This window comes from Manis javanica, chromosome 6 (genome assembly GCF_040802235.1).
Source record: "Manis javanica isolate MJ-LG chromosome 6, MJ_LKY, whole genome shotgun sequence".
Lineage (NCBI taxonomy): Eukaryota > Metazoa > Chordata > Mammalia > Pholidota > Manidae > Manis > Manis javanica.
The window spans coordinates 72,394,057-72,413,912 of NC_133161.1; the positions used below are offsets into that span (position 1 = coordinate 72,394,057).

Below are 19,856 nucleotides of genomic sequence, written 5' to 3' on the forward strand. Positions count from 1 at the left end.
GCAGACACATGAAAAGATGCTCCACATCACTAATCATCAGGATGGCCAGCATCGAAAAGACTGAGAACAACAAATGCTGGCAAGGATAGGGAGAAAGGGGAACCCTCCTATACTGCTGGTGGGAATGTAAGCTGGTTCAACCATTGTGGAAAGCAATATGGAGGTTCCTCAAAAAACTAAAAATAGAAACACCATTTGACCCAGGATTCCCACTCCTTGAATTTACCCAAAGAATACAACTTCTCAGATTCAAAAAGACGTATGCACCGTTACGTTTATCACAGCACTATTTACAATAGCCAAGATATGGAATCAATCTAAGTGTCCATCAGTAGATGAATGGATAAAGAAGATGTAGTACATATAACACAATGGAATACTATTCAGCCATAAGAAAGAAACAGATCCTACCATTTGCAACAACATTGGTGGAGCTGGAGGATATTATGCTCAATGAAATAAGCCAGGCGAAGAGAGACAAGTGCCAAATGATTTCCCCCATTTGCGGAGTATAACAACGAAGCAAAACTGAAGGAACACAATAACAGCAGACTCACAGACTCCAATAAGGGACTAGTGGTTACCTAAAGGGAGAGGTGTGGGAAGGTGGGTGGGAAGGGAGGGAGAAGGGGATTGAGGGGTTTTATGTGTAGTACACAGGGTGTGGGGGGCCACGGAGAAGACAGTGTAGCACAGAAAGCAAACAGTGACTCTGCGGCATTTTAGTACAGTGATGGACAGTGACTGCATTGGCATATTGGGCGGACTTGATAATATGGGTGAATGTAGTAACCACATTGTTTTTTCATGTGAAACCTTCATAAGAGTGTATATCAATCATACCTTAATGAAAAATTAAAAATAAATCAATAAAATAAAAATAAAAAATCTAACAAATACAACCATAAATATAAAATTCAGAAAAATAATGTAACATACTTATTAATTGTCTGACACACCTCTCTCATATTTTTCATTCTACTATTTTGGCTGTATACTCTTCTGACAGTTCTATAGTATCATTGTTTATAAAGAAATAGAGGTAACTTAGTCTTTCCTCTAGCATGATGACTTTCTTTTCTGAAAGTGTAGAAAAATTTTTTTCTTTCAGCTTCACTTCTCATTATTGGTATAAGTCATATGAACTTTTAGGACTGTCAACAGTTTTGGGAAAACCTCAAGTTTCTTTCAAGTATGTATGTATACTATAAACAATAATTCTAAAACATTCCACACAATTCCCATGATAAGATACCAAAGGAGCACAAGAGGATATGCTGGGCTCAATGTGGATAGTGGGGAATACTTCCACTCCTGAAGTCCTAAAGGACCAGAGAAATGGAACCTGGTGGGTTATGGGGCAACGGCACCAGAGGGTGGGAATGGGGCATTTCAGGGACAGAAAATAGGATCCGGGAAGGGAGGAATCTTGAGAGAGTCAAATTCTGTTTATATGCTTCTATGTGGAAAGTGGAAGTGGATGTTAAAAACAGAGCATAAATCCATATTCCATGCCAAGAAGTTTGTGTTTTATTCCTAGGTTAGAAGGTCTCAATTTTTTTCTGCATCCCAACAATTGCAGTGGATGAAGCTCAGTAGTTGGACATGCAGGTGGAGAACCCAGATTACAGGCAGTTTAGGACATACAACAGCTTTCGAGACAGAAGTGACTACAACCGCTAGTTGTAAAGCCTCCTCACTTCTTTCCCCCTCATGGCAGCAAATGAATGAGACCGTAAGCTCTCCCTCTACTGGGAGGCAGGGTGCAACATGCAACAGTTACACACAGGTCCACAAACTACACTCTGGGGGCCAAATTCAGCCCAGTGCATGCTTTCATAATGGCCTACAAGCTCAGAGATGGTTTTTCCATTTTAAATGGTTGAAAAAAATCAAAAGAAGAATATTTGGTGATATATGAACATTGTATGAAATTCCAATTTCAGTGCTCATAAATAAGGTTTTCCTGGACCATAGCCACATATTCATTTACATGTCTTCTGTGCTGCTTTCTCATCATCGCATCAGAGTTGAACAGTTGCTACAGAGACCATATGCTCTGAAAAGCCTGAAATATTTACTCTCTGGTCCTTTACAGACAAAGTCTGCCCAACCCTGATCTATATTATTCTCCATTTGCATAAAAATATATCTGTAAATAGAAAAAAATTATCTTCACCAGTTATGGAGAAAAAATAAATATTATGGTTTTTGTGAATAATTATTAATAGAAATGGATTCTCAAACATCGCCTAGTTTTTCACTATTTTCCTCAGCATGTTTTAAAATATGTTTTAAAAGTTTCCATGCATTTTGCCAAAAATTGATAATTCTTGAAACTTGACCAAAGATGGATGTTTCAATATTTAAAGTATTCTTAACTGAAAAATAAATTGGGAGAAAATATTCAGGGTGATTTTTAATAACAGTGCTTGCACAACTAGTTCTATAAGGACTTCTCAAACAAGAGGACTTGGAAAGTTGATCTGAATATTGGTGGAGTGGGAGGAGGGGGAGAGCTTACGCTCATGAACTTGCTTCTAGAAGTTTTTGCTTTGTGTTTAGAAGATGGGGGAGCAAAATTGCTTTGATTGAATGAAATTTTTTGTTTCTTTATAAACATTAGGAAATTTTACCTGATAAATGAAATTTTATAAATGTATGTTTGCTGTATTCTGAAATGATTTCAAGTTATTTTATTCCCATCTGTACCCCTCTAGCCACATCCAATATCACTGTCTCTGTGTTAATAAAAGGAGAGGAATCAGATTTTTAAAATTATACTTGAACTTTTTTCTTCCTTAGAAACCAAGAATGGAGACTGGAGCGAGTAGAGGCTACCCATGCTCTCCAACTTCCTGTGACTCCTCAATCCAAGAGATTTCTTCTGCTTTAGTCATGAAGGTCTGCTGTCTGCTCCTAAAACATGGCCTGGCTCTTCCCTTTCAGTTTCTACACATGAGTTGTCATTTCCTCTGCCCAGAACATATGCCTCACTCCACATGGATAATCACTTCTTGTTATTTAGGGGTCAACTAAAATGGCTTCATTGAGAAATGTCTTTCCCAGACACCATACATTAGGCAGGTTCTTCCTTATGGCCCAGGCCTCATGGCTTGCCCTCCTTGCCCTAGCTTGTTGCCTTCACAACATGCAAAGGATGTAAACTTATCTTTCCTTTTCTGGTGTGTGTCTCCTCTGGATGGAAGTCCCACGAGATCAAGGACAAGGCTGTGGCCATCATCTTGTTCCCAAGACACATCAGAGTAGGGGCTCAAAAATGCTTGTCCCTCCCTCCCACCTTGCTGCGAGGGAGTGACAGCTGAGCTTAGCATCTTGTTTCCAGAGAGAACATACAGAAGTGGGGGTGGGGGGCAGAGAGTAACTTTACAATGGAGAAAACTGGCAAACAGCACCTTCATCATGTGATCAAGGTCAACATCAACATCATCAGTGATAAGTCACGTTGATAGCATGTGCCTTTGATATTATGTGATGAGAATGTCACTTCACCTCTGTGGTCCTCCCCCTCTATCCAACCCCACCCCCAAATATTAGACAAATTCAAATAGAGGGACATTCTACAAATGCCTACTATTTCTCAAAACTGTTAAGGTCATGAAAAACATATAAAGTCTGAAAGATTATTATAACCCATAGGAGGCTAGGATACAGGACAACTACCTATAATGTGGTATCCTGAATGGAATTCTAAAAGAGAAAAAGGAACTGAGGAAAAACTGGTGAAATGAAAATAAAATTGTTTAGTTAACACTGTTTTCCCCACAGGGTTTCCTAGTTGTGACAAATGTACCATGCAACATAAGACATTAGAGATCAGGAAACTGGGTGATGAGTGTCAGGGACTCCCTATGGCCTTTGAAAATTTTTCTACACACTGAAAACTACTTTAAAATTAAAAGTTTATTTTTAAAAAGGCAAAATGAAGGACAGCATCTCCTTGGGACTATACACAGAGTAAGTCATTTGAAGCAGAAAAAGCTTTTCCCCATGTGAGAGAAAAAGAACCCTTATGCATTCCGATGAACTTTTTCTTAGAAGCAAGACAAGCCATTTACAACTACTGGCTGGGATGCTAAAGGTTAGTTAGGCTTTGACCTTAACGGACGAGGGCCACAACTAACTAAAGATTAAGTTTGATATGAAGGTATTTGAAAACAGATACACACATTTTTTGGCAAAGGAATTCGAGATGAAAAAATTTACCTAAACTATTAAATCTGAGGCAATGAAGGGAGTGTGGAATGCATAGGAAATGGAGTTCCCAGGGAAAGGGCGGTAACTTTTCTCCACCCGAGTAGGGAACAGCAAGTTCAATGTCACGTCTCTGGGAAGGTTTTCTGATCTCTCACACCAGGGTAGGCCCCTAACTCCATCCTCCTCAGATTACTTTATACAAATGCAATATATTTACTTGCCAATATATTAGACCCCAGTAATTGGTCTTTCACTTTTAAAGATACAGTTCAAATGAGCCATAGGGGTTATGAAAACATAGCAGCCCTCCCAAACCTGAATGAAATAGGGTTAGGTCAGCAGAGTTCCCAGCCAAGATGCACTGCAATGTACTTGTTTATTAAAGTCCTGTTGGGATGATATAGTGCAGGATAACTTTATACCTTTCAACTAAAATAGGCATTATTTAGATATGTCAAGTCCCACACTCAAATAATATCTCCATTTGCCATATGGCATTTTAATTAGAATGTACTCAATTTTCTCACACAGAAACTAATTTTACAAGATGTTGATGAATGCAGGAAATGATTACCCGACATGAAGAAGGATAAAACAGGACCTACAGGTCATTCTTCCTCTACCTGACACTCACAATACTTTGATCATCAAAAATAAGACATTGACATCCATTCATGATAAAAACTCTCAACAAAATGGGTATAGAGGGCAAGTACCTCAACATAATAAAGGCCATATATGACAAAACCACAGCCAACATCATTTCAGCAAGAAGCTGAAAGCCTTTCCTTTAAAACTGGGAACAAGAAGAGGATATCCACTCTCTCCACTTTGATTTAACATAGTTTTGGAGGACCTAGCCATGATAATCAGACAAAACAAAGAAAAAAAAGGCATCCAGATTGGTAAAGAAGAAGTTAAACTGTCACTGTTGGCAGATGACAGGATATTGTACATAAAAAACCCTAAAGAATCTACTTCAACACTACTAGAACTAATATCTGAATTCAGCAAAGTTGTAGGATACTACATTAATACACAGAAATCTGTTGCATTCCTATACACTAACGATGACCTAGCAGAAAGAGAAGTCAGGAAAACAATTCTATTCATAAATGCATCAAAAATAATGAAATACCTAGGAATAAACCTAACCCAGGAGGTGAATGACCTATACTCTTAAAACTACAAGACACTCATGAGAGAAATTAAGGAAGATACCAATAAATGGAAACACATCCTGTGCTCATGGATAGGAAGAATTAATACTGTCAAAATGGCCATCCTGCCTAAAGCAATCTACAGATTCAATGCCATCCCTATCAAAATACCAACAGCATTCTTCAATGAACGAGAGCAAATAGTTCTAAAATTCACAGGGAACCACAAAAGACCCTGAATAGCCAATGCAATCCTGAGAAGGAAGAATAAAGCTGGTGGGATTATGCTTCCCAACTTCAAGCTCTACTACAAAGCCACAGGAATCAAGACAATTTGATACTGACCCAAGAACAGAACAACAGACTAATGGAACAGACTAGAGAGCCCAGATATAAACCCAACCATATATGGTCAATTAATGTATGATAAAGGAGCCATGGACATACAATGGGGAAATGACAGCCTCTTCAACAACTAGTGTTGGCAAAACTGGACAGCTACATGCAAGAGAATGAAACTGGATTATTGTTTAACCCCATACACAAAAGTAAGCTCAAAATGGATCAAAGACCTGAATGTAAGTCATGAAACCATAAACCTCTTAGAAGACAACATAGGCAAAAATCTCCTGAATATAAGCATGAGCAACTTCTTCCTGAATGCATCTCTTCGAGCAAGGGAAACAAAAGCAAAGATGAACAAGTGGTAATATATTAAGCTGAACAGCTTCTGTACAGCAAAGGACACCATCAACAGACCAAAAAGGCATCCTACAGTATGGGAGAATATATTTGTAAACATCATATCCAACAAAGTGTTAACATCCAAAAGATATAAAGAACTCACATGCCTCAACACCCAAAAAGCAAATAACCTGATTAAAAAATGGGCAGAGGATATGAACAGACAGTTCTCCGAAGAAGAAATTCAGATGATCAGCAGGCACATGAAAAGATGCTCCACATCACTAATCATCAGGCAAATGCAAATTAAAACCACAATGAGGTATCACCTCACACCAATACGGATGGCCGGCATCAAAAAGACTAAGAATAACAAATGCTGGCAAGGATGTGGTGAAAGGGGAACCCTCACACTGCTGGTGGGAATGTAAGCTAGTTCAACCATTGTGGAAAGCAATATGGAGGTTCCTCAAAAAACTAAAAATACAAATACCATTTGACCTGGGAATTCCACTCTTTGGAATTTACCCAAGAATACAAGTTCTCAGATTCAAAAAGACATATGCACCCCTATGTTTATCGCAACACCATTTACAACAGCCAAGATATGGAATCAATCTAAGTGTCCATCAGTAGATGAATAGATAAAGAAGATGTGGTACATATAACACAATGGAATACTATTCAGCCATAAGAGAGAAACAAATCCTACCATTTGCAACAACATGGATGGAGCTGGAGTATATTACGCTCAATGAAATAAGCCAGGTGGAGAGAGACAAGTGCCAAATGATTTTCCTCATTTGTGGAGTATAACAATGAAGCAAAACTGAAGGAACAAAATAGCAGCAGACTCACAGACTCCAAGAAGAGACTAGCAGTTACCAAAGTGGAGGGGTGGGGGAGAGTGGGTGGGGAAGGAGAGAGAAAGTGATTGAGAGGTATTATGATTGACATACATGGTATGTGGGAGGTCATGGGGAAGACAGTGTAGCACAGAGAAGGCAAGTAGTGACTCTGTGGCATCTTACTACACTGATGGACAGTGACTGCAATGGGGTATGGGGTGGGGGTACTGGATAATATGGGTGAATGTAGTAACCACATTGTTTTTTCATGTGAAACCTTCGTAAGAGTGTATATCAATAATACCTTAATAAAAAAAAATAAGACATTGTTCTCCGCTTCCCAAATTCTTAGGACAGCAGTTTGTCTCAATATCATTACGCAATGTAGAAAGTCTGATAGAAATATGGTGCAATTACAATCACAAAAAAACCCTCCTAGAGTTTAGCTTCTAAACTGAGGGACGTCTGTTTAGTAGGAAAGGCTTGAAATTCCTCAGGATAGCAAGTTTTAAGCAGAGTGACAGTGTCACTCTCAAGGGGCAGCACTTAATGACAGAGCCTGGGAGAGATCATGACACAGCCCAGCCTGTGCATCTGAATATGTGCACAGAGGAAAGCCACCACCCAGCTGACACCGTCCCCATGAGGGGAGACCTGCCCCTTCTCATACAGACCTCCCTAATTGACAGGAGGCCTCCACTTAGGTTCAAAGCATCATTTAGGGCCACTCAGAACCATGTGCACTGTCACATTTATAAAGAAGGCTGTAGCTAAAGACAATGCCGAGCTGCTTTTGACAGGAAGAAAGCAGATGAACAGAACCCTAGCTCCTGGCAAGGTGGTTCTTTTGCCTCTTTCAGTATCAGGCTGCACCAGAAATATTCTCAAAGCCTGCATGTTCACTGCAGCAGCACTTCTTCCCCTTTAATGCACATGCCAATCATGTGGGGATTTTGTAAGAATGTGGATTTTCATTGACTAGGTCTGAGTTGAAGACCCAGATCTTGCATGTCTAACAAGCTTCTAATCAATGACAATACTTGAGGTCCCGACCAAAACTGGGGAGCAAGGATCTAAAGGAATCTAAATAAGACTGTTATGAAAGGAGTTTTATAACTCAGATTAATTCAAGCTTCAGCCAAAGAAAAACAAAGAAACAGCAGACTAGTAAAATAAATTAGATTAAATGCTAAACACAATGTGAATTGAACGCACAAGGGTACAATGCTAATGCAGAAAGGTTCCACATTAATTTACCTAATAGGTAATTTTATTTAGCCATGGCTCACTGAAATCCACCATTATGTAATTAAACCAGTGTGATTTGATGTACCAAAGTGGCCGTTTATTGATCTCACTTTTCTCTCTTGGAATGTATATATTTACAAAATGGACCAAAGAGTTTTGCTCCCTAGGAGGTCAGCTTCTAAAAGATCAAAATTTAAAACAAAGTTTTTTTTCCTGTAACTTGTAAGAAAATTTATTACACATAAAAGATGTGATCTTTTCATGTTGGCATTTTCAGTATTTGAAAAGTGAAAGATTAAAAAATTACATTCCACATGCCCTTGGTGACTACTGAAGCAACTGAATTGATTAAACTGTCACTCATCATTTACTGGGGTTAGTGCTTCATTAGGCACAGATCGGCAAAATGCATCTTAGTCACATACTCCTATGGAGTCCTCAACTCTCAAAGAATGAAAACCAGACCAAACACTAGATTAAAGGTAAAAGCCCCTCTTAGTAAACATTCCATGCAAAACAATAGACCTTTTATGTAAGGGGAAACTAAGATTTATTTTTCAAACAATGATATAAAATCCTATCTCTAACAAGTTGTATTTACAAATTAAGCATACCGGAACAAAAATTAAACAAAAGCAAAGTATAACTGCCATTCACCCAAGCCAAGGCCCAGGACAGCCTGCTGCTGACCTGAAAGAGGAGCCAGGCAGAAAGTTGGAGCCCCTTTCCCAGAGTCCACATCTGAAGTAAGACGCCGCAGAAGCCCAACCACCTAAAAGTAGCGACTGGCATTAAAGCTCCATACATTACAATGATAATTCTTATACATTTTAATAGTCACCACCTATTTATCTATTAGAACATATATTTCAGTATATTTATATATATATATATGTATATATATCTATTTATATATTTTTTAGTACATATATATTTTAGGGAGTATGTGTGTGTATTTTTTAAAATGATGTGACAAAGCCGTATTTTTGCTTTCTGGTCCAGTCACTGAGCCAGAAACCCAGGAACCCTTCTGAGACCCTTGCCTTTCCTTTCCTGCTTACATTTGGTCAGCATGGTGTCACATCCTAACTATTCCTAAACATTCCTCCATTCTGGCCTCCAACCATGTGTCCTCTCCCCATCCATTCCTCTCTTATTCTCTACCTGCTTCTTAAACCTTGTCCTTCTTCCTGATGTACAAATATCAGCTGTTGGCCCTTTGGCAGGACACTTTCATCCATGGCATAGACAACATGTCCTCAACTCCAGCTTCATCAACTTGGAAAGATGGCTTTTGACAAGTCAGGTCAGTAATTACCCCTGGGTGACACCTTTCTGACCACCCACCTATCCTCAACCACCCACCAAGGATACATTTATCACATTCACCTCTGAATGACTCCCATGGTAACTGTACACCTGTGTTACAGCTCATCACACTGTCTCCCTCTGATCTTGAAGCATGGATGGATCTTTCTCATCCTATAAGCCCCAGGCCCTGACCCAGTGCCTGGCACAAAATAGGTGTTCATAAATATCTTTAAAATGGATATATGAATGCACCACATAAACTGGTCTCAGGAGGACACACAAGAAACTGTAGTAGAGAATGGAATGTGACTTCAGAACTAATATTATCATATAAAATTAGACACCAAGAAAAACCAGGTCATTAATTTCAACAAAATATCTAAACCTAGCCTAATTTATAAGTCACTTCAAAGGAATTCCAGCAGTCTCCATGGAAACCTCTGGTTCACAGTACAATTTACTTATATTCTAAAAATTAGACATACAGGGACTTTAGAGTGTTTTGATTTTACATGTAAGGGACCTGTATTACATGTTTAAATGTCTTAGTTTCAGTCCCAGAACCTGAAACTCCGACTCTGAGTCCCAGGCCAGTGATCCCTTCATTATACCACGCTGCCTCTCCAATTAGCGTGTCTTTATCTGGTCAGCTTTAAAAAGAACAAAGAGAGATGGCAAATTTGTTCTCATTCCTGGTGACAAAAATGCTAACAAAGTACAGATGAAACCAAAATCAGGTCTTTGAAATTAAGGCGTGGGCAGAGAAAATAATAAAATTATCTTTAATAACTGAAGTGTATCACCACTGCTGGTGTACTAAAAATAAGATGGTTGTTGATGTTTGAAAATGCTTGAAAATTCAAAACAGACTCTCATAGATAACGAAGACCCCAGAGATCAAGTCTTAAAATAATAGCCACAGGTTATACAGATAACTGGGAATGTACAGAGTAGGAACATCCAGAAACCAGTAACAATTTATACAAAAATGTAAACAGGAAAGGTCCTTAGTGAGGACTACTATAAGAAAACATACATAAACTCAAAATACTGCATTGAATAGCAAAAAAATATTATTTCTTGTACTATGGAACAATAAAGGAAGAGAGAAGTCCCACGTGATTAGAATTTAAAATGCTACTACTGAAAGCACTTCTCCAAGGAATAACTGGAGGCCAGGCAGGATAAGAAAAAACAAATTAATAAGCCTTGCACATCTTTAATTTCTGTTTATATGACAGCTGATGCAGAACAAGGAAGTCATATTATAAGATATCTCCATGCAAATGCATTAATCCTCCTGCAATAATGTGAGGAATTAGGAAAAAAAATTGTTCACGGGTAATTATCTTAAAGATCAAAGCAAATGACACATGCAAGCCATCTTTTTAGAGAAACCATATCTAGCATATCATGAAGAGAAATCACTGCTAAAATCTGTGTGTAAATTACTCTTTTATAAGAAGAATGCTGAACTTCAATTTACAGAGAGTTAAGTTGATATATTTAGTTCCAGTCATCAGCGGCATAACTGGACTTCAATAGACTATGTTAAAATTTGGAATGGGCACTACTAAGATATACAACTGGATGGATATTTGACAACCCATCCGATGTCTTTGACAATATATGTAAGACCTGAAGACAACAGCCTTCCCACTGTAAATCCTCATTGCCATTTTTTGGTGCAATCTGTGGGTTTCTTGGAATATTCTCAAGAGACTTGCCTGGGATGTGGCTGTGTAGACTAGACATTACATACAGACTACAATGTGAACGACACCCCTGGAGCTGTGCAATGCAGTCTGGCCAGTGGTGCTGCTTGAGGGTAGAGACCAGGTCTTTTCCACTCTTGAACCTCTGGGCATTCTGGAAGGTTCTGTTGAATGAATGAATGAAGACACTCATATTGTGTAAGAGAGGTCTTTGTGGGAAGGGGCTGCCCTGAGATTCTAGAGGTGTTTTTTCTGTGCAAGAGTGAGCAACATAACCAAGCACCTTCAGATTTGAGGGGAGTTAAATGGCCATAAAACAATTAGGCAAAATGATGAAGTGATTTCACTGGGTTGCTAAAAGTCTGAAATAGTTTCTACATTAAACAAGTTAGGATTAACTATGATGAACAGATGAGAATTATGTTATTTAACTTACTGAGTTTACATTCAACTATGAATACATTTTTTTCAGAAGCAAACGTGGTAAAATCTATCAATCAAGGAAGAGCCCCTGAATTACCAATGAGAAAGAGGAGAAAAGCCTTGCCAAGCACCATGGAAGGCGCAGTTATGAAAACATCTCATTTTGGGATCTAGTGTCTCACATGGAAACACAGAGAACAGAAGATGCCATAGCACATGATGACCAACAGGAAGCTACTCAGATCCCGTCCTTGCTGATTACTAAGTGCCTGTCACAGACTATGATTAAGTGTTGTTTTACTTGTTAACGGACTTTACCAGGCTGTATCTTAGCCATTGACAGGTTATTTTAGTTAAGTTTGATTTTAATTCTTTTTGAATTATTGCATTATTTCTTTTTTCCCATGACATCTTTTACAAATAGGTATCTAAGAATAGTATATTTGAACAGTAAAACTGTAAAAAAAAAACCCCACAAATATCTAAGTTTATCAATTACATAATATAGCATCTATAATCAAGAAAGCAACTACTATATGTAAGTTATATCAATTCATATAGTAGAATACCAGTAAGTTAAAATGTGATTCTTAAACTACAGTCCAGATAATGTAGTGTCATGAGGAGTTAATTCACAAATTAAGTCCCCACTTCTGTCCTTCAATGAACAGTATGAAGTAGACCCCCAAATCCCTCTACTAACTACAGTCACATAATAATGTTTATACAAGCCCCTAGTTTTTCTCCAATCACATTGCTATTCAATCATATCTTTCCTCTACACCTAAGTTAACAGTCTACCTTTCCACCTTCATTCGATAAGAAACCTTATGTTGACTGAAATAGTTGTTGAAGGAATTTCACTAATTGCTTTTGCTTATTTTAATAGCAAGCTTATGCTCGATTCACACATGCCATCGATCCAAAGGACAACTTTCTACAATCAATTCTTTAAACTCACATAAATTTTCTGTCTTCTTAAGAACTGTCACTTCACATTCTATTCCTTTTTATCACAAGTTCATCAGAAAGCATATGGCTTTCTTTTCAAGATTGTTTTCATAGATAAAGCTGTCATTATTTCAGTACAAGTTAAATGGTAAGGATTATAAATTCCTACCACCACTCTGAGATGCCGGAGGCTCATGTCTGCACTATGCTGCCTGATTGGCTTTCAGCCATATCAGCACCTGCATTTCAAATCTCTGTCTGAGCAAAACCACAGATTACTACAGAGCAAGGACCTTAGCAGTCAACCATCCATAACTAAAGCCAGGAATATTAAATTATCAACAAGAGTAGCATATGCGGTAAAATGTACACAGACCGTCCCCCAAAATGTCACCAAAGTGTCAGTTAAGGAAAAATAAAAATTAAATAAGGATACAATAACTAGATGAGAGACACAAGTGAATGAGCGGGAACCTTTTCTCAGAAGACGTGAGTGAAGGTGTGACCACAGGTGGCCCACAGGCAGTTACAACTTTAAGTTATAGTCAGAATATAGTCACCTACAACAGCTCAGAAGTTGGAGACACAGGTTCTAGAAAGTGTGCAGTTGAGCCTGACAACTGGAAAAAGGGTTGGGGATTGAAAGTTCGCACAAGGCACTCAACCATAGGTCTTCTCTGACTGTCTCCCATCCCTACTCACCAGTAGGACACTGAATGTTCATTCTCTGGAGAAATGAAATATGCAAGGCCTCAAATTGAGGATACGAGCTGAGAGCAGGGTGAGACACAGAGCTTAAAAAAGGGGAATTAACTGAAAAATATGTTTATTGGTCTGTGACCAGCAGCTCCCTTCTCCCATCCTGCTTTGAGGATTTGAGCTGCCAGGAGTCAGCATCTGAGGATTCTGGTTAGACCTTCAGACACTGACATCTGAGGACCTCCCAAAGAGAAGTCCAGCTTTTTGTCTGAACGGTACATAATGAACTGACCAGTCAACTGGTGCTCCCCTAAGTACATAGGTTCACAATGTCTCATTTAAAAGAGTAAATGGACATCCAATGATCCCCTCATGCCCATATTTGAGGATAGCTTCCAACAGAAACTGAAGAAAAAGGATGTGTATGTGGGACGTATATATATACGGTAACTGAATTTTAAAAAAAAGGAAAACAGAAGATAAAAAGTTGTAAAATAAGAGAGAAATATTTTTAAAAAGAGTATTAAGATAGTTGATCTGATTATACATTTTCAAAAAGTATAGAGAATATGAGGGAAAGAAATAATTTAAAAAAAAAGAAATTCAAGAACTTTTCTAAGAACTAAAATATTTAGGTCTTACATTGAAAGGATGCTTACCCAGCACCAGCAGGAAAAGATACAACCAAAACACATTATCATAAAATCTCAGAACACCAGGGACAGAGAGAATAGTGGAATATTCCCAGAGAGAAGGAAGAAAGGGCACACAAATGACTGTGAATCAGAATGGAATGAGACTTCTCTGCAGCAATGCTGAAGCTCTAAAGAAATTAAGCAATGCATTCAAACTTCTGAGGGAAAAATATCTAATTATATACTCAGCCAGACTTTATCAACATGTGTGGGAGTAGAATAAAAACCTTTCTGGAAGATGAAGAATTTGAAAACGGTATCTCTAATGCATTCTTTCTTAGGAAAGGAAAGGAGTAAGACTTGAAATTCAGGGATTAGGGAATCTATAATCAGTAAAGGTCCAGAAGGAAATTAATCCAATCCAGTACAGACTTCAATGAAGGGACTACTTACAGAGGTGAAAGGGAACCGATAACACATAATGAAATAGCAAGAAGTAAGCAGCAGGAATCTACTACCTGCCTTAGAAATGAAAGCCATTATACCCCTAGAATAAAAAAGGTAAAATGCTACTGAAATCTATTGACAGCTAGAGTCATGAAAGAGGGACTTACCCATAGAAGTTGTAGTCAGCCACTTCCAGAAATATGGGTTAAAGCAGGGAAGAATATGCCATGTCCCTCTCCTCCCACTTGTCCATTGCCTGAACACAGTTATTTAAGACAGGAAGGTAGATACTAAGAGTTGAAAGTAGTTGCTTCTGGGAAATAAGATAAGAGGATGAGTATGGGTGACGCAGGAAGTAACTATTTTTGCTATTGTTACTATTAAAACAGTTCTTAATTATTGTTGTGCCTGAAATAGGTTTTAATACCATAGTTTTATGATTTGGAAACTAAAGGTAAGCACTGTTAAGGGATTTGGTCAACCAAGGTCACACAGGTAAGGGGTGGTAGAGAAAGAACCTAAGTTAGCCCTTCAGTGTGCATTTACTGCAACACTGCCCGCTGGACACAGCAAACCACTGCCTGTCGCATGACCAGAGAACTGAATTCTACATGAATAAATACACACCTTAATGCACAAAAGGTGCTAGTGTGAATCCAATGTTATCTAAACTGGAAGCACTGATATATGTACTTCCAAATTAAACACACACCCACACGAGAGTAGTATGAGAACATCCTGGGCCAAAATTTCTCTCTGATTTTCTAGACATAAAAGGTATGTTAATCTTCCAAACTAAATAAAGCAGCTTCCATTTTTTGATATGTCCTGGGTACTTTCGGATGTTGTGCTCCAAGAGAAAGGCAGTGTGTTCAGCTTGACTGATAGACTGAGGGCTGCTAAGAACTCTACTCTCCACATTTGCAGAGTCTTCTATTTCTTAAAGAATTTCACTCTTTACCTCTCTTTCTATTCTCACACACCAGCGAAGCAGCCTCATACACCAAGGGTTATCCTAGTATCATGAAACTTACTCATTGTGACTGGCTATTTAAAAGTCATTCAAACACCAGTTTGTGGGTAGTCAATTATGGTGCCAACTTTGATAAAAGTAGGGGAATTTTTATTTGTTATTTAAATATTTAGTACTGAAGACTACATACAATGCCTCATTTTATATATTATTATTCAGCTGACTTACCACAAATAAATGACCAAACAAATCTATTGAAAACACATATCCACTCTCTCTCTCACAAACACACATTGATAAACAACCTGAGATGTAAAAACCACAACCAAGCTAAGCTTTTGATAGAAAAAAAATCTGTTTCCCTTCAGCACTCCATTACTACATCCAACACTTTGGCAGCCACTCTGATGCCACAATAATCTAATATTAGAGAATTATATTTTCAGAGATAATTTGTTATGAAGACATGTAATAGAACTTTTCTGCAATGAATGTGAATTTGTAGCCAGCAGTCCTTAGGTGTGAATTAAACACTCAAATGCATTAATTCTCTTCTGACTATATTAATAAGCAGATTATCGCTCTAGTGCTTTATGAAAAAGACGACCGCATGCCCCAGTTAAACCTCTGTTTTACACCAATTGTCCTGGCAGAATTACCACTAACTCTCCAAGGTGTCCTGGTATGGAAGACATACTACACGTCACCCTAATTTTAAGGGACTTCAGTAGTGGGAGTGAGCTCAGAAGGCATGGTTGTCACCATGAGCTCAGTTTTCAACCACCTAGATGCCCTTCTGACTGTCCCCTGTTCTCTTGTTATGCTCTGTTTCATTGTCAGTGGCTACACCACTAAGTCATTTGAATCATGTATTATTTGAGCTCTCACAGGCTCTAAAGAGTTGTTACCCAAAACAGTGACTGATTCAAATCCTCCTTGGTCTTACGACCTGATTAATTAGAAAATGTGTAAATAGTGTTGACAGATAGATGACTTTATGCAGCTCATGAACTCAAACTCTCATTCTTATTAGCATTCCATTTTAAATGAACTCACTCATTTTAGCAGAAGTGGTAAATGAATAATGGTTAGGGGTTGGGAAAATACATGCCAGCATAGATATTAGTTCCATGAAAATGTGTTCAATGCAATGATTCATGTCTTAAGTTTATTTCAAAGAAACTCCCCCATGAATCAAACTATGAACTATAGAATAGTGATGTGAGGGGAGACAGGCAGTCTGCAAGGTTACTGAGAGTGAATGCCACCCACTTTATGTGAAGCACGCAAAGGATCCAACATGACTCAGAGCATAACAACCTACATTATCAAAGATGAACTTTATTGTATTTGTGTTTTGGAATCACTTTTACTAGTAAAATAAAAACCAATTTCTTATATATCATCTTAAGAAACTATGTAATATGTTGTAAAGAGAAAGGGTCTTGGAGTGGGTCAGCTCTCCAAAGCGCCTGCATTTACTAACTGTACCACCTTTACTATACTGTTTAGTCTCTCTGAATTTTATTTTCTTATACTGTACCTCAGTACAGTAGGTAATTAAAGAGCATAAGAGGACTTAGCATACAGTTTGTATTTAATAAAATTATCTTATTACTATTATTATGACTATTTCTTAAGACTTAATTACTATTATTTCAATTACTCAGTTACTCAAGGCAGGATTTCATATAGAGCAAATTGATTTTTAGGTTGGGGGCTATAGTAGCTTTCATTTATGATTCCCTCTTTCTTAAAATACTAGTAGACAAACCCATGTCCTAGGAAACCTTATTTTATTATATAAATTTCCTTGGTCCAAGACAGATTATTCAGGATGATGGCAGAACTCTGTATATTGCCAATATATATGGTGATTAGGCTTACTTAATAAAAAGCAATGCTAAATGGCCTTATAATACTCAATAAATAGGCAATTTCTTTTCTGACATATGCAGAAACAATTTTGATGTAGACATTTTTCTACATATCAAGACAGGTATGGAAATTTTTTTCTAACCATCCAGCTGCTACAATGTTAACTAAATTAATTTTAATCTTAAATCAGATGTAATAGAGAAAGGGTGATTTAATATGCAATCTCATTACATTTGACAGGCTTATTTATAAATGATTTTCCCTACATTTTGACAAGCATAGTTAATATGTTAATTAGCTTTAAAAAGATGCTGAAAGGAAGAGACTGACATTCTATCATTCTTGAGCCACTGTGTTGGGGAACACAGTAATTGGTACCACAAGGTAATGCTACTATATACTGAGGCCCTAAAAAGCACTGTGATGTTGATGAGATCCAACTATTTATTAGCTGCTGATAACTTAGTCTTCTTACATTAAATTTAATCCCTTCAAATAATCCCAAGTGACCTTCTGCTTTAGAAAACAAATGCTTCTCCAAATGTATTTGTGAGCTTCTATAAAGAAATATAAAGCTTATTTAGAGCAATGACCTCCATAGTTAGAGCAGAGCTTCCTGACAAGGGAGGACACTACAGAAAAGCTGCTTTTCACATCTGCACTTCTCTTAATGTGGTTTTTGTACTTGGTAAGCCCCTTCTGGTTTAGAAGCTTAAAGATGATTTCCTACACCTTGACTTTCAAAGAGTTATAAAACCCAAGAATTAAGAGAAGTTATACATGACACAATGTCCAATTTGATTCTTCTGCTTAAATCCTTCTTCACGGAGGGAAACAAAGGTATCAAAAACTATCTTTCTTGCTGAGTTCTCAAATCACACAGGATATTCCCACAATGCCACGGTGCTGGAGACCAAGAGCAGTAAATCATAGCAGGGAGAGCTCTGATTCCCATCACTGGCTGCCAATGTTAATGCATATGTATCTTCATTAATATTTTTATTGCCTGTGGCTATTTAAACAGAAAACTGGAAAATGTAACACTGGGTATGGATCGTTAGTTTTTAGTTACTACCCTAATGCCTCAGGATGGTAAATGAACTGTAAAAATAGCCTGAAACCACTGCCACCTGCCTCCCTCCTATTGTCCATGGGTTCATATTTGCACTTTATTTTGGTGCAGCTGAGCCATGACTCAATTACAGTCTCATTTCTAGGTCTCTGAATACCCAGCATCGACCACTGATTATGCAAAAAACAGTGTCCTGTGAAATTCTCTCTAACTGGAAAAGTACATACATTTTACCTGACTTATAGGATAATGACAAAATGGCTTTTAGAAAATAGTTTGGAATGAATTCAGACCCAGAATGACAGACTTAACACAGATGGAAATGAAAAGCCAATAAGCATGGGAAACTGCTCAAACAGAACACATTTACTATTTGTTTTTGGCAATCAACAACCTTGGCAGGCAGACAAAAGGGCATTTGGGGTCTACTATTTTCTATGAGTTTTCCTCCCTTCCACTTAAATAGCAGTCTTCTTATGTGTCATTATGTCTCTGTTGAAAGCAAATTGGCAGAAAGTACCCAAGCCCTCCACCTTAAGGGAATGAACACACACACTCACATAAAAGAAAGAAAGGGTGGGTGGTGGGAGAGGCAGAGAGTGGAAATCAAATACTGCATGTCAGAAACAGACATATTACAAGTCATAGTCCAGGGGGGCTCTTTGTGCTTTAAAGAGCACTTTTAAAGGTTTGGGAAAAAATTAGCCAGTATTGTATAAAAAACAGTTTCTCCTGATGATGAGAGGAGAATCTTAACTTAACTGCCAAACACTAAGACAAAACTGGCTGTAAGCCACAAATATTTCCAAACTATGTACTATTAGCAGAGTCCTTAACTGACCTCACTGCAAGACAACCTAGAATTTCCATACTAAAAAGAGAGAGAAACACTCCATAATTAAAGAGTATTCAGTAATGATTATTTGCATAGCCATCTCTTAACTATACAGCAGAAAGAAGGGAATGAGATAGTTAGGAACTGATAACCTGATGCACTCATTGACCTTTATTTCCAACCTCTTCCTCCATTGCAACTAATGATCAAATTATTTATTTTGCCCTAGCCTTGGAAAAAAAAATCTGACTGTACAAACAATTATCCAAAAAAAAAAAAAGCCAGGAAGAGTGATGAAAAAATGCATTAGATCAGCTCCTCAATGATAGATGACGATCTTTACCCACAGTGTTTTACAGCAGGCATTACAATGGTTTTAGATTTATTACAAGACATTACAAAATGTATGACAATAGATCTTAGGCTGTTTGATGACCCAGATTCTTTATAGCTCTATTGAAAGCGACAGATCTACACTCCATAAAAACAAATATATCCATGTGCACACAGAACATTGCATATATTTTCAGTGGCTTCATAGATTCCCAAATCCTATTCCTAGGGTATTTGCTAGAAAATCGACACTGTACCCCCATCAGAAGGAGCTTGACTGTTTTCCCACCACAAACTGTTTGGATCAAAATTACTAGAGAAGAAGCCAGGCCTCATCACAGCCTAATTAACTAAAAGCCAAGATCACTGAAGGTAGAGCAGTGAAGAACACAACACATGATGAAGTTGTAATGAGGTCATAAACAT

The 19,856-nt window shown here is 37.8% G+C and overlaps 1 protein-coding gene across 8 annotated transcripts in view; it reads right to left on the bottom strand.

The window, feature by feature from the left end:
* Positions 1-19,856, bottom strand: part of CDK14 (cyclin dependent kinase 14) — an 835,688-nt gene that overhangs the window by 252,840 nt on the left and 562,992 nt on the right. The gene's annotated exons all lie outside the window — the stretch shown is intronic.